This window comes from Heptranchias perlo, unplaced genomic scaffold, assembly GCF_035084215.1.
Source record: "Heptranchias perlo isolate sHepPer1 unplaced genomic scaffold, sHepPer1.hap1 HAP1_SCAFFOLD_47, whole genome shotgun sequence".
Classification (NCBI taxonomy): Eukaryota; Metazoa; Chordata; class Chondrichthyes; order Hexanchiformes; family Hexanchidae; genus Heptranchias; species Heptranchias perlo.
This window is the reverse complement of record NW_027139484.1, coordinates 4,932,870-4,947,068: the sequence shown is the minus strand read 5'-3', so window position 1 is coordinate 4,947,068 and position 14,199 is coordinate 4,932,870. Positions and strand designations below refer to the sequence as shown.

The window sequence follows — 14,199 nt, the reverse complement described above, 5'->3', positions numbered from 1 at the left end:
CGAGGTGGACATAACCTTAAAAAATTCGAACCATGCCATTCAGGTTCGAAAACAGGAAGCACTTTTTTACACAAACGGCAGAAGAAGTCTGGAACGCTGTCCCCCAAAAGGCTGTGGATGCTGGGAGTCAATTGAAGCTTTCAAGACTGAGATCGATAGAGTTTTGTTGGGTAAGGGTATCGAGGGACAGGGAGCAAAGGCAGGTTAATGGATTTCAGTTACAGATCATCTCTGATCTAATTGAAGGGCGGAACAGGTTCAAGGGGCTGAATGGCCTCCTCCTGTTCCCAATGGAAATGTTGAGAATATGCTTTGTTGAGGCTGTGACGTCTGGGTCAACCCCTGTCCAAACAAGGCAGGCCACATTTGGGAGTTTAATAACTTTGAAATGAACATTTTTCTTTTGTGAATTGTGCAACTTCGATCAATTGAATAGTTATGAAAGAGAATCAATGCAGTCATTCGAACTTCTGGCTGACAACCCAAACAGAGGTTCCTGCAGTGTAGCAGTTATCACGTTTGCTTTATACGTGGAAAGTCCCTGGTTCAATCCTGATCAGAAACATTATGTTGGGGCAAATTTATTTTTTCTCTGTGAAAGAGCCGGTCCTGTTAAATTTAACACAAATTCGTGGTCTCACGAGCATTGAACATTTTAAACCGAGCCCTTAAAAATACAGTGTGTAAAATGAGAAGGGATAAAAAGTTCATCGCACAAAAGAAATTATTAAAGTTTTCCAACTTCCCTCAGTAGCCTTTCATTCTGCAAAATAACGTTATCGGTTAATTAATGGTGATGAAAACAATGATTGTTTTTTTTTCTTCCCACAGACTTTGAGTCAGTTCATGCGATGAATACAACAAGTGTTCAAAAGTTGCTTCCCTGACCGGGAATTCGAACCCGGGCCACGACGGTGAAAGCGCCGAATCCTAACCACTAGACCACCAGGTAGCGCTGTTGGTTAGTTTATCAGATGTAATATGGATTTCCCTTTCTCTGTGATTCAGCTTTTAATTATTTTTAGCTCCTGATTGCGGATATTCCCGTGATTAAATAGGAATAAAGTACAATAGGCTCAGGAAAACCCGGGGAGGTGGCATCCCGCTCACCGAGCCTTTCCAGCAGCACTTATCTTACCAAGCACTGGAGTGAGTGAAACTTTCTCCGGGGGGGTCTCAATGTGGAAAGGGTGGCGAGTGAAAAAGCCATTTGTAAGTCAGGATGGCCGAGCGGTCTAAGGCGCTGCGTTTAGGTCGCAGTCTCCTTTGGAGGCGTGGGTTCGAATCCCACTTCTGACATCAGTTATTTTGACTCCTATTTTATTTGTTGCTGGAGCTGCGGTTGATTTTTCGGCCCAGTTGATTTGCTCTTCCCGCAAAAAGCAACAAGGTCTCGATCCACGGCACGTATTGCCGCCCACCGGCTCATCCCGAAACCGAGCTTTAAACGAAAATATGCTTTAAACACAAGGCAAACAACTATGGAGAGAACAGACACTCGGGGAAATGTACCACAGGAACAGGAGTCGGCCATTCAGCCCCTCGAGTCCGCTACGCCATTTGATAAGATCGTAGTTGACCTGTGATCTCACTCCATATACCTGCCTTTGGCACATATCCCTTAATACCTTCCGTTGGCAAAAAGCTATCGATCTCAGATTTAAAAATTGCAATTAAGCAAACATCAATTGCCGTTAGGGGAAAAATGTTCCAAACTTCTTCCACCCTTTGTGTGTCGAAGTGTTTTCTAATCTCACTCCTGAAAGATCTGGCTCTAATTTTTAGACTGTGCCCCCAAGTCCTAGAATCCCCAACCAGCGGAAATAGTTTCTCTCTATCCAGAAAATGTCAATGACACAGTCAACGAAAGGTGCAGTTCACGAAGGCGGCTCACCAGCACCTTCTCAAGAGCAATTAGGTTATCGGCAATAAATGCTGACCATTCCATTGACACCCACATCCCATGATTGAAGACAAAAAAAAGTCGCCTGCATGGCCGACTAATTTCCTGCTGCTAAACGACGGGAAGAATGAAACCATCGGCTTCAGTCCTTTGAACGAACTGTATACACTTGCCGTCGAGCTCAATCCCCACTTGGTCCTCTGCCCCGAATATCCACGACATCAGAAAATCCTCCACAACATAGAATCACAGCATGAAAACATCACAGAAGGAGGCCATTCGGCCCATCGTGCCTGTGCCAACTCTTTGAAAGAGCTATCCAATTGGACCTACTCCCCTTCCCTTTCCCCATCGCCCTGCAAAATTTTCCCCTTCAAGTATTTATCCAGTTCCCCTTTGAATGTTATTATTGAATCTGTTTCCACCACCGTTTCAGGCAGCGCATTCCAGATCATGTCAACTCGCTGCGTAAAAAAAAAATCTCCTCATCTCACCTCTGTTGCCAATTACCTTAAATCTGTGTCCTCTGGTTACCATCCTTTCTGGCACTGGAAATAGTTTCTCCTGATTTATTCTATCAAAACCGTTCATGATTTTGAACACCTCTGTTAAATCTCCCCTCAACCGTCTCTGCTCAAAGGAGAACAACCCCAGCTTCTCCAGTCTCTCCACCTCACTGAAGTCCCTCATCCCTGGCACCATTCTAGTAAATCACCTCTGCACCCTCTCCAAGGCCTTGACATCCTTCCTAAAGTGTGGTGGGCAGAATTGTGTGATGGCCAGCTGGGGCCGAACCAGTGATTTATCAAGGTTTAGCATAAGTTCATTGCTTTTGTACTCGATGCCTCTATTAATAAAGTCAAAGATTCCGAACACTTTTTTTTTTGCAATCTATTCAACTTGACCTGCCACCTTCAAAGATTTGTGTATGTCTACCCCCAGGTCTCTCTGTTCCTGCACCCCCTTTAAAATTGCACCATTTATTTTAAAGAGCTGGCACAGACTCGATGGGCCGAATGGCCTCCTGTGATTCTATGATTCTATGTTTTTGATTACACCTCTATGAAGCGCTTTGGGATATCCCCCAGAAGTGGGAGTCAGCAGTTCACTTTCTCACTTAACACTATCATCTAACCTTGGCTTGACTAAATAGATGTTTTCGTGGTGTAATGGTTGTCATGTTGGCCTCACAGGCGAACAACTCCCGGTTTAATCCCGGGTCAGAAACAATTTGCTGGAACTTGCTCCTCACAAACTTCCAGGCGCGAGCTTTCTCTCGTCTAAATTGGGCTTCAATCCTTTCAAATTCAACAACGACTGCACCAGATTCCTGGTCTCATAACCTCTGAACACTTCTCAGCAGACTCCGAAAATAAAGTGCGTAAAATGAGAAGGGATGGAAGTCAGAAAAGTTAGCCTAGTTTCGACAGTCACTCGGCAAACTTGTTAGCATTTCGTTCATTGCGAAACAGAAAGTTGTGGGTTTAATAATGGTAATTAAAAGAATCATCTCAGAGACTTGAAACAGTTTCTCCTTATTTGCTCTATCAAAACATTTCACAATTTTGAACACGTCTATCAAATCTTCCCTTAACCTTCTCTGCTCTCAGGGGATAACCCCAGCTTCTCCATTCTCGCCAGAAAACTGATGTCCCTCATCTCTGTTACCATTCTCGTAAATCTCCTCTGTGCCCTCTCCAAGGCCTTGGCATCTTTCCTAAAGTGAGGTGCCCAGAATTGAACACAATGCTCCAGCTGCAGCCGAACCAGTGTTTTATAAACGTTTAGCATAACTTTATTGCTTTTGTACTCTATGCCTCTATTAATAAAGTCAATTTCACCAGGCTGTCTATATCCTCCTGAAGTCTGATGCTATCCACCACATTGTTTTCTACATTCCCGAGTTTCGTGTCATCTGCAAACTTTGAAATTATTCCCTGTGTACCAAAGTCCAGGTCATTAATGTATGTATCAAAAATGAAAACTTTTTTGCAGTGTGACTTGTGTGATTTTAAGCCTAGTTGAAAGAACATCTTCTCATAATTTAACGCATTGCATCCTGGTAACAATCTGGTGAATCTGCGCTGCACTCCTTCCAAGGCCAATATATCCTTTCAGATTAAAAGGGTATAAACTTGAAATAAGCGTCACTGTGGATCAGTTTTCGCTCACTCAAAGTTATCTGTGGGCTTTTAAAGAATAAGGGAGCAGCCACTGTCGCCCCTTTTGACAAGCCTATTTTGTGGCACTTTATCAAACGCCTTTTGAACGGCCATTTAGACAACATTAACCATATTGTCCTCATCAAACCTCTCTGTTAACTTATCACAAATCTCAATCACGATTTGCCTTTAACAAATCCACAGTGGCTTTCTATTATCAATCCACACTTGTCCAAATGACTGTTAATTTTGTCCCAGATTATCATTTCTAAAAGCTTCCCACCACCGTGGTTCAACTGACTGGCCTGTAGTTGCTGGGTTTATCCTTGCACACTTTTTTGAAAAAGGGTGTAACATCTGCAATTCTCCAGTTCTCTGGCACCAAACCCTCTATCTAAGGAGGATTGAAAGATTATGGCCAGGACCTCTGCAATTTACACCCTTACTTCCCTCAGCAACCGAAGATGCATCCCATTCGGACCAGGTGACTTATCTACTTTAAGTACAGCCAGCCTTTCTAGTATCTCCTCTTTATCAATTTTCACCCCATCCAGTATCTCAACTACCTTCCCTTTTACTGTGATTTAGGCAGCATTTTCTTCCTCGGTAAAGACAGATGCAAAATACTCATTTAGTACCTCAGCCATGCCCTATGCCTTCATGCGTAGATCTCCTTTTTGGTCCCAAATTGGTCTTACCACTCCTCTTACTACGCATGAAGGCATAGAGCATGACTGAGGTACTAAATGAGTATTTTGCATCTGTCTTTACCGAGGAAGAAAACGCTGCTTAAATCACCGGAAAAGGGGAGGTAGTTGAGATACTGGATGGGGTGACAATTGATAAAGAGGAGATACTAGAAAGGCTGGCTGTCCTGAAAGTGGATAAGTCACCTGGTGCGAATGGGTTACATCCTCGGTTGCTGAGGGAAGTAAGGGTGTAAATTGCAAAGGCCCTGGCCATAATCTTTCAATCCTATTTCCAATTCTATTTATATGCCTATCGAAGACTTTTAATGATTTGATGAAGGGATCGAGTGTAATGTATCCAAGTTTGCTGATGATACAAAGCTAGGTGGGAAAGTAAGATGTGAGGAGGACACAAAGAGTCTGCAAAGGGATATAGACAGGTTCAGTGCGTGGGCAAGAAGGTGGCTGATGGAGTATAATGTGGGGAAATGTGAGGTTATTCACTTTGGTAGGAAGAACAGAAAAACAGAATCTTTTTGAAATTGTTAGAAACTATTAAACGTTGATGTCCAGAGAAACTTAGGTGTCCTGGACACCTGAACTCCAGGTTGTGCTAACCTAGTAAAGGCATCCAAAACCTGATGACGGAGAAAGGCGAAATAAACACTAAGACATGAAACAATCTTTGGTGGGTTCTGAGAGTCAGCAAAGTGGGATGGTTTACGACCATGAGTAAAGATCAGTGGTGATTATGTACAGAACAATGCAGCCGAATCGTATACAGATAGAGCATGTTCCCTTCTCAAATGTTGGAGCTCTCAATAGGGGACAGTCAGAAGTCCATTGCCACAGGCAATCCGCAAAGGTCAGGTCTGATCGACCTGGATTCGCAGAGAGGTCAGGTTGTGTTGATTGCTTGTCATTAATGTGATCTGTAGACAGTTATATTATAATAATAATATTGTTGAATGTAATGTTGAAGACAGCTGTAGTGCAACTCTGTTGTAAGTCAATCTATTAAACTTGCTATTTTGTAACCACTCGGGCTAAAATCAAGCGGAAGTTATTGTTGATGGATTAACAACCCATAGTTGCGACAGTAATGTGAGAAATCGGCGAACAAACATTCACTTTATATATAAACATCACACCCATAGATTTTATTTTAACACGTTCTTTTTTTGCAATTCTAACCAATGTCCAAACAACGAAAGCCCACGTGTTTTTCAGAAGCTTCCCATCCTGTTATGTATTTTGAGCAGTTTCCTACATGTATAAACATCACACGCATAGTTTATATTTTCACACGTTCTTTTTTGCAGTTCTAATCGACGTCTCAACACCGAAAGTCTAAGTGTTTTTCAGAAGTTTCCCCTCCTGTTATGTATCTTGAGCAGTTTCCCACATCCTTTTCCTGTGATGTGTTAATTCTGGGTGCAGGATGAATGTGATTGGATTTGCTGCAGTCCGCTGACAGCAGGCGATGGAAGCGAGCGCCATGCTGCCGCTGACAGGTGAAGGAAACTTCTGATGCTGCCTGACATCCGGTGGGGGTGGGCGGGGATTTGAAAGCCAACCCATTCCACCAATCTGGAAGCTATGAAGTGGTGCTTGAGAAACATTGATAGAAACAAACGCCCATGGTAGCAGCCAGGTCTCGTGGCGCAACGGTAGCGCGTCTGACTCCAGATTAGAAGGTTGCGTGTGCAAATCACGTCAGGGTCACAGTTTTTTTCCCTTTGAGATGGTTTGTATAATTCTGCAATTAATGTTTTCTTTGCGTCTTCACAATTAACAGAACCCTACTCTGAAGTCTGCCTCTGGTTCCCCAGTGTCAGGGAGGGAAGCACCTGATGATCTCATTTATTTAATGGAACGAACAGAAGAAAAACACACGTCTTCGTTCAAAAACCACCTTGCAGGTGGACACATAGTGAGATAAACACAGGGCAGAGATGCAGACAGTATCCGGAAACATCTGGAAATAGACAAGAGAAATAGATTGAGCTCTTTGTTATCAGAAAATTGTCGAAACCTCCATGGTCAATGAAAGGGCTTTTTTTGACCGGTTTCCCGTTGCAACTTGCAATTCAGGAGAACTTGGTAGATGGTTGGTTCGGTTCCCTTGTCCCCCACCAGTGGAAAAGGTTTGTCGATCCCACCCCACTAACTCCTTTCAAAAGCCACTCTGTCCAAAGCCCATATATCCTTCCAGATTAAAAGGGAATAAAACTTGAAATGAGCGTCACTGAGAATCAGTTTTCTCACACTCAAATTTATCTGTTCAATGAAGTAAAAGATGCAGCTTACAAAGAATAAGGGAGCAGCCACTGTCTCCCTTTTTGACACGAGAAGAAATTCGATCTGGATGTTCATGGAGACCAAGTTTCAAAATAACGTTTCCGCCCGGGATCAAACCAGGGACTTTTTGCGTGTAAAGCAAACGTGATAACCGCTACACTACAGAAACCGAGGATATTTTACCGAACACAATGGGCAACTGAATGGTGTCCTCTCTCTGCTCGTATTTGGAATGTGTTGTTTCACGTGCAGCAAGAGATACAGACAGTGGCTGCTCCGTCTTTTCTTTAAAAACTCTCAGGGTAGTGGGTTTGAGCCCCACGTTGGGCGAGTACCGTTTTAAACTTTTATGCTGCTTCCACCATTGAGCCCCAGCTCTGACACTTCCCCCCGCCCCCTCCCTCCGTCTCACCGGGCACGATGGGGCCGCGCCCGGGCTGAATTTCTCCAATTGGGTTTCCGCCACTGTCGCAGCACGAAATGGTCCTTATCAACTCACAAATGATACCCTATGCGACGACCACCATGATAAACTTTCCCTCCTCATCCTTCTCAAATACAATATCTCACCGTGCTGTTATGCTGTTCGACTAGTTTCCTCTCTCTGCTCTTATTTGGAATGTGTTGCTTTTCCGTCTGACGACACTGAGTATCATCGTATTATGTTTGTCCACAAGAGGAGATCATTCGGCCATCGTGCTGTAATATTTCTATGATTCAAGTCGAGTGCTCGTTGAGCATGTGAAAGATAGCAGGATAGATTCTTGAATTCTCCGCTCATCTTTTGACTTGGGTCAATTGTCCAGAAACAAAAGTGGCGTCAGTTTTCAGCGAGTCCACGGTCCATGTGCTTCTTAAGCTTCACTGCGTGCTACGGTACAGAGAGGTCAAGGGGCAGCAAATCTTTTGGTGTGCAGCAGGAAGAAAAAAATATTGATTTTGGTCTTGAGCAAAGATGGAAAAAAAAAGCATAATGATGCTTTCTCTGAGGATTGAACTCAGGACCTTCAGATTATGAGACTAACGCGCTGCCTTCTGCGCTAAGAAGGCATTTGATGCAGAAATACCCAGGCAGCACTACCAAGTAGGAAAGTTTGCAAGGTGTAAAATCATAAACCAATCCGCAGTTTGCAAAATCTCTCCATCCAGTTGGAAATCGAACCAACAATCTTCTGAATTTTGGTCAGACACGTTCCCCATTGCTCGACTGGACAAAGGTGTGTCGAGTAAGTCGGAGCTCAAACGCTCACAGCGCTGCGGTATGAGCAGGTACCGAGTCAGTCTCGGTCATGCCCACACGACTTCACGAGTCCAGGAGTGTCAAAAGGCACACGGTGAACAATCACCAAAGAGAGAGACCTTTGCTGCTTCCCTTCGATAGCTCAGCTGGTAGTGTGGAAAACTTGTGGAGATTAAAACTTGAAAGCAAAATCACTCTTAAATCGTTGGTTAAATTCTGGCTCAAAATAGTGAACGTGCTTTCGGAGTGAGCGGTATTGAGCTCAAGGCCGCTCACTTAACTTTACAGACTGCTTGCTGCTTAAAATGTTGGCACTTTTCCTTTCTCAAACCTGAAAGCTGTTTTACTCGAGCATTTGCCTCTGCTCACCAGCAGGGAGTGCCTTTGAGCAACAACACGTCAAACCGCACTCACTTTCAGGCAAAAAAGACTTCTGTCAGTCTTTTGGACAGGTCTCTCGCTGCTCAAAGGAGTGCCGTTGAGCAGCAATTTTTTTTTAAATATTCGAAATATACTTTATTTCATAAATTTAATGATACATACAGTTCAGGGTTAAAGTTCGCAATTTCAATTCAAAACAATACAAAACATATCGCACACACGATGATCCCATTATTTCAATACAATACACAGTACATGTCTTGGAATACATTCTGTATAAATAAAGGTGGGATGGCTTTACACGGTGCTCTTTCCCATAGGGCCCTTGCGTAGACCGCAACGCGCCTCAGTGCGTCCCGCAGCACGTTCTCCTGGACCTTGGAGTGTGCCAGTCGGCAACACTCGGTCGTGGACAGCTCCTTCAGCTGGAAGACCAGCAGGTTTCGGGCGGACCGAAGGGCCTCCTTCACCGAGTTGATGGTCTTCCAGCAGCAGCTGACATCTGTCTCGGTGTGCCTCCCGGGGAACAGTCCATAGAGCACAGCGTCCTGTGTTACCGAGGTGTTGGGGATCAGCCGGGACACACACCAACGCATCTCTCTCCAAACTTTCTGCGTAAAGGTCCAGTCCACCAAGAGACGGAGGACGGTCTCAGTCCCGTTGCAGCCTTGAATGCAGCTTGAGGTGGTGCTGAGGTACCGTACATGTTGGAAGGACTGCAGGGGAAGGGCCCTTCTCACCACCATCCAGCCCATATCCTGGTGCCTGTTGGTCAGTTCTGGCGACGAGACGTTCTGCCAAATGGGAACTGACCGATCGGATCCACCCTCTCCTTTTCCTGCACGACCCCCAGAACGTTCCACCGTCTGACGGCCTTGTGGTCGAAGTGGTTCTTCCTCAGGAACTTCTCCACCTGGGACAGTGGTGGGGGACGGTCCAGCTGGACGGGACGTCCTGCGTCTGTTCGGCCACCATGACCAGACCCAGTTTTCTCAGTGTATTGGACAGGTAGAAACTCAGCACGTAGAGACATTTGGTGTTTTTGTACCGGGTCTCTACACACATCCTGAGGCCGCCAAATGCAAAAGTGGCCATCAGGATCAGGGCAGCATTGGGGACGCTTCTGCCCCCTTTGCCTGGGGACTTGTACATGGTGTCCCTGTGGACACGTTCTACGTTGGACCTCCAGACGAAGTGGAAGATAGCTCGGGTGACTGTTGCGAAGGAACTGTGGGGAATGGGCCAGACCTGGGCCACGTAGAGCAACACCGCGAGTACTTCACACTTCATCATCAGGTGCCTGTTGGTTCTGGTGAGAGAGCGTTCCCCCAACATACCAAGCTTCTGTTTGGCTATGGCGACCCGCTCCTCCCATTTCTTGGTGGAGGCTTGGGGCCCCCCGAACCCGATCCCCAACATCATCAGGTAGCCGGACCTGACGGTTAAAGGGACAAAGGATCGGGTCTCCCACCTGCCATAGAATATGTCCTCACTCTTACTGCGGTTCACTGTGGCCCCCTCGAGGCCAGCTCGAAACGTTCGCAGATGCACATCAGTCTGTGGACCGACTGCTGATTGGAGCAAAAGACGGTGACGTCATCCATGTACAGGGTGGCCCAATCCCGAGAATCTGCACTGCATGGGATCGTCAACCCCTGATACCTGTGTCCTTCCTGATGGACGGGGTAAATGAACAAGACCACGGAGAGTCGACAGCCCGGCCTGACCCAAGAGCTGATTGGAAAACTCTCTGACTCCCGCCCATTGATTGAGAATGCTCTATGGATGTCAGCGTAGAAGCAGTCGGATCCAATCGCGGATTCCCTCCCCAAGCCCTGTTTTGAAGACCACGTCCATCATGTACGTGTGGAATATCCTGTCAAAGGCCTTCTCCGTGTACAGGCTGATGAGGCAGATGTTCACCGCCTTTCTTGCACGTAGGCGATCGTATACCTGGGCAGCTCAAGACTATCTGAACTCTTCCTGCCGGGTACAGTGCAGGTCTGATCCGGGTGGATCACCCGCTCCAGAGCAGACTTGAGCCTGTTGGCGATGACCTTGGACAGAATCTTGCATTCGGCATTTAGCAAGGAAATGGGTCGCCAATTTCTTATTTCTTCCCTCTCCCCCTTCTGCTTGTAGATGAGGGTGATGATGCCTTTCCTCATGGACTCTGAAATGCTGCCTGCCAGAAGAAAACTCCCCTACACATCCAGTAGGCCTGGGCCTAAACCAGTCCCACAGAGCCGAGTACAACTCAACCGGTAAAACATCATTCCCCGGATTTCTACTATTCTCGAAGGACCGGACGGCCTTTGTCAGCTTGACCAAGGTCAGTGGGCGATCCAGGCTCTGTCAATCGCTGTCCTCTTAGGCCTCCGTAATAGAGGACAGGAAGGGTTGGGAGGCCGTGCTGTCTCTGAGCTTTGCGTCATACAGTCCGGCTAAAAGGATTTACTGATCCTCAGTATGTCGGTCTGTGAAGACGTCACCGAGCCCTCTTCCTCCTTCAGACTGCTGATCACCAGAGGTCCCTCTGTGTAGCTTCTGGAAGAAGAAGCGCGAACATTTCTCGCCCTGCCCCACGGAGCGGACTCTGGACCGAAAGGTGATCTTCGAGGCCTCGGAGGCGAAGAGTGAGACTTTCTGGCCCTTCAACTCCCTGAGTTCCTCCCCGACATCGATCCCCATCGACTGCAGCTGGAGCAGATCCTGCACGCTTTAATGGAACTGGGACAATTTCCTCTGTCTCTCTCTTGCCCCTTGAACTGGACGGGTCAAACCGTGAGATCAGAGGCTGAGGCTCTTTAACTGGATGGGTCACAACGTGAGATCTCAGGGTGAGGCCGCTTTAACTGGACAGGTCACACCGTGAGAGCTCACGGTGAGATAACTTGAACTGGATGGGTCAAACCGTGAGATCTCAGGGTGAGACCCTGTTAACTGGACGGGTCACACCATAAGATCTCAGGGTGAGACACCTTTAACTGGACGGGTCAAACCGTGAGATCTCAGGGTGAGACCCCTTTAACTGGACGGGTCACACCGTGAGATCACACGGTGAGACTGCTTTAACTGGACGGGTCAAACCGTGAGACCTCAGGGTGAGGCCGCGTTAACTGGACGGGTCTCACCGTGAGATCACAGGGTGAAGTCCCTTTAACTGGACGGATCACACCGTAAGATCACAGGGTGAGGCCCCTTTAACTGGACGGGTCACACGGTGAGATCACAGGGTGAGGCTCCTTTAACTGGACGGGTGACACCGTGAGATCTCAGGGAAAGGCTCTGTGATTCCAGGTGGTATTTCCTCGCTCGGCTAATTTAAATATGTGAGGCGATGAGAGTGTTGGAGAAATGAAGGCTTGAGATGGCAGAAGCACAGGGTCTCAGCAGCAATGGGATCGGGACTGTACTTTGTAACTGGTGCAGGGAAACAGCAGTGGGAACGGAAATCACAAAATCACAAGAGACTTAGAGGTCCATGTATATAGATCATTAAAATGTCATGGACAGGTACAGAAAATAATCATAAAAGTCTCATGAATGCTGGCCTTTATATCTGGAAGACCAGAATAAAATGGGGTAGAAGTTATGCTACAACTATACAAAGCCCTGGATAGACCACACTGAGAGTACAGTGTTCAGTTGTGGGTACCACACCTTCAGAAGGACATATTGGTCTTGGGAGTGCAGCGCAGATTTACGAGAATGTTACCTGGACACTGAGGAGGAAATTTGGATAGGGCCTGTTTTTGGGCGGGAGGAGCACGATCCGCTGTTACCCCGTGCCCAATGGTCCCAGCGCAGGCAGGACGAGATTTTCGTCAGGCCTGAGGACTCACCTGCAATCTGCGTTGGAGATCAGCGTTGAACGAGGATTGCATGAAATTCGCACTTTCCACCAGCAGGGGGAAGCTCCAATCTCTTAAAGGCAGGCTGTCTGTTAGAAATCTATTAAAGGTAGCTGGTACCTGTTATTTGCTGAATATAACAGCCTGCTGTCTGCAAGGAGTATGAACGGAGATGAGACATCGCACACATATACCACGGATGCAGGTCCCATCCCTATTTTGACATACTGATGAGTTAATTTAAAATATCGAATAAAGGTTGCACACCACTCAATCCCACATCCTCCAATCTGCATGCCAGAACTCACCAATCTGCCGGTCTGAGAACACCTGCACCAAGGTTCTCTGCTGAATCTCTTGGTGCAAGAGGTGGACTGAAGGAGGGACATCCTATATCCACGGTAGGCAAGAGGTCCTCCAGACATACACCCAAAAGGTAGTGGGAGGCAGTCGGGGATGAGGTCAATGCCAGGTGCACAGTATCATGAACACGGATGCAGTACAGGAAGAAGTTCAATGCTTTGACATGAGTGGTCAAGATGAGCGAGGTCAACTTTCAAGTGGCGCCTCCTACCAACTACACCACTAGCCGCACCCATTGCTCCACGCACGACACACCCCATCACCCACATACCAACACACTCTTCCCATCAGTACTCAACCCTCTCGCCCTAACACATTACCAACATTGCAAGCCGCTCAGCCACAACTCACAGGCCACACACACTGGCAGCTATTCACCATCATAGGAACATCACCAGACACACATCCCGCTTTCTTGCAGGAGAAGCTGGCACATATCAGGAGGCAGCAAGTGGCGGTGGCATTTTGCCCCTCGAGCCTTTTCCATCATTCGATCAGATCAGTGTGGACCTGTTACCTAACTCCATATCCCCGCCTTAGCCCCATATCCCTTAATACCATTGGTTCACAGAAATCTATCAATCTCTGATTTAGAATTCTTGATTGAGCTAACATCAACTGCCGTTTTACAGAAGACCGTTCCAAACTTTTCCCACACTTTGTGCGTCGAAGCATTTCCTCACTTCACTCCTGCACGTCCTGGCTCTGAATGTTAGGCCAAGTCCCCGCGTCCTAGCTGAGGTATTAAATGAGTACTTTGCATCTGTCGTTACCAAGGAAGAAGAAAACTCACAGAAAAAAAGGAGGTCGTTGAGATATGGGACAGACTAAAAATTGATAGAGGAACTACTAGAAAGGCTGGCTGTACTTAAATAAATAAGTCACCCGGTCCGGCTGGGATGCATCCAAGATTGCTGAGGGAAGTAAGGGTGGAAATTGCAGAGGTTCTGGCCATAATCTTCCAATCATCCTTAGATATGGGGGTGGTACCCGAGGACCGGAGAATTGCAAATGTTACACCCTTGTTCAAAAAAGGGTGTAAGGATAAACCCGGCAACTACAGGCCAGTCGTTTAACCTCGGTGGTGGGGAAGCTTTTAGAAACGATAATATGGGACAAAATTAATTGTCACTTGGACAAGGGTGGATTAATAAAGGAAAGCCAGCACGAATTTGTTTAAAGCAAATCGTGTTTAACTAACTTGACTGAGTTTTTTGATGAGGTAACAGGAGGTTGATGAGGGGATTGCATTTGATGTGTACATGGACTTTTAAAAGATGTTTGATGAATTACCGCATAATAGGCT

The 14,199-nt window shown here is 46.5% G+C and overlaps 3 non-coding genes across 3 annotated transcripts; 1 reads left to right on the top strand and 2 right to left on the bottom strand.

Moving 5' to 3' along the window:
* The first annotated feature begins 1,216 nt into the window (after positions 1-1,216).
* On the top strand, positions 1,217-1,299 carry trnal-uag (transfer RNA leucine (anticodon UAG)). Its single transcript has one exon. It is a non-coding gene; the product is annotated as a tRNA-Leu (tRNA).
* A 5,852-nt stretch (positions 1,300-7,151) lies between these two features.
* trnav-uac (transfer RNA valine (anticodon UAC)) lies at positions 7,152-7,224 on the bottom strand. The gene has a single exon. It is a non-coding gene; the product is annotated as a tRNA-Val (tRNA).
* An 808-nt stretch (positions 7,225-8,032) lies between these two features.
* On the bottom strand, positions 8,033-8,105 carry trnam-cau (transfer RNA methionine (anticodon CAU)). Its single transcript has one exon. It is a non-coding gene; the product is annotated as a tRNA-Met (tRNA).
* Positions 8,106-14,199: the final 6,094 nt, after the last annotated feature.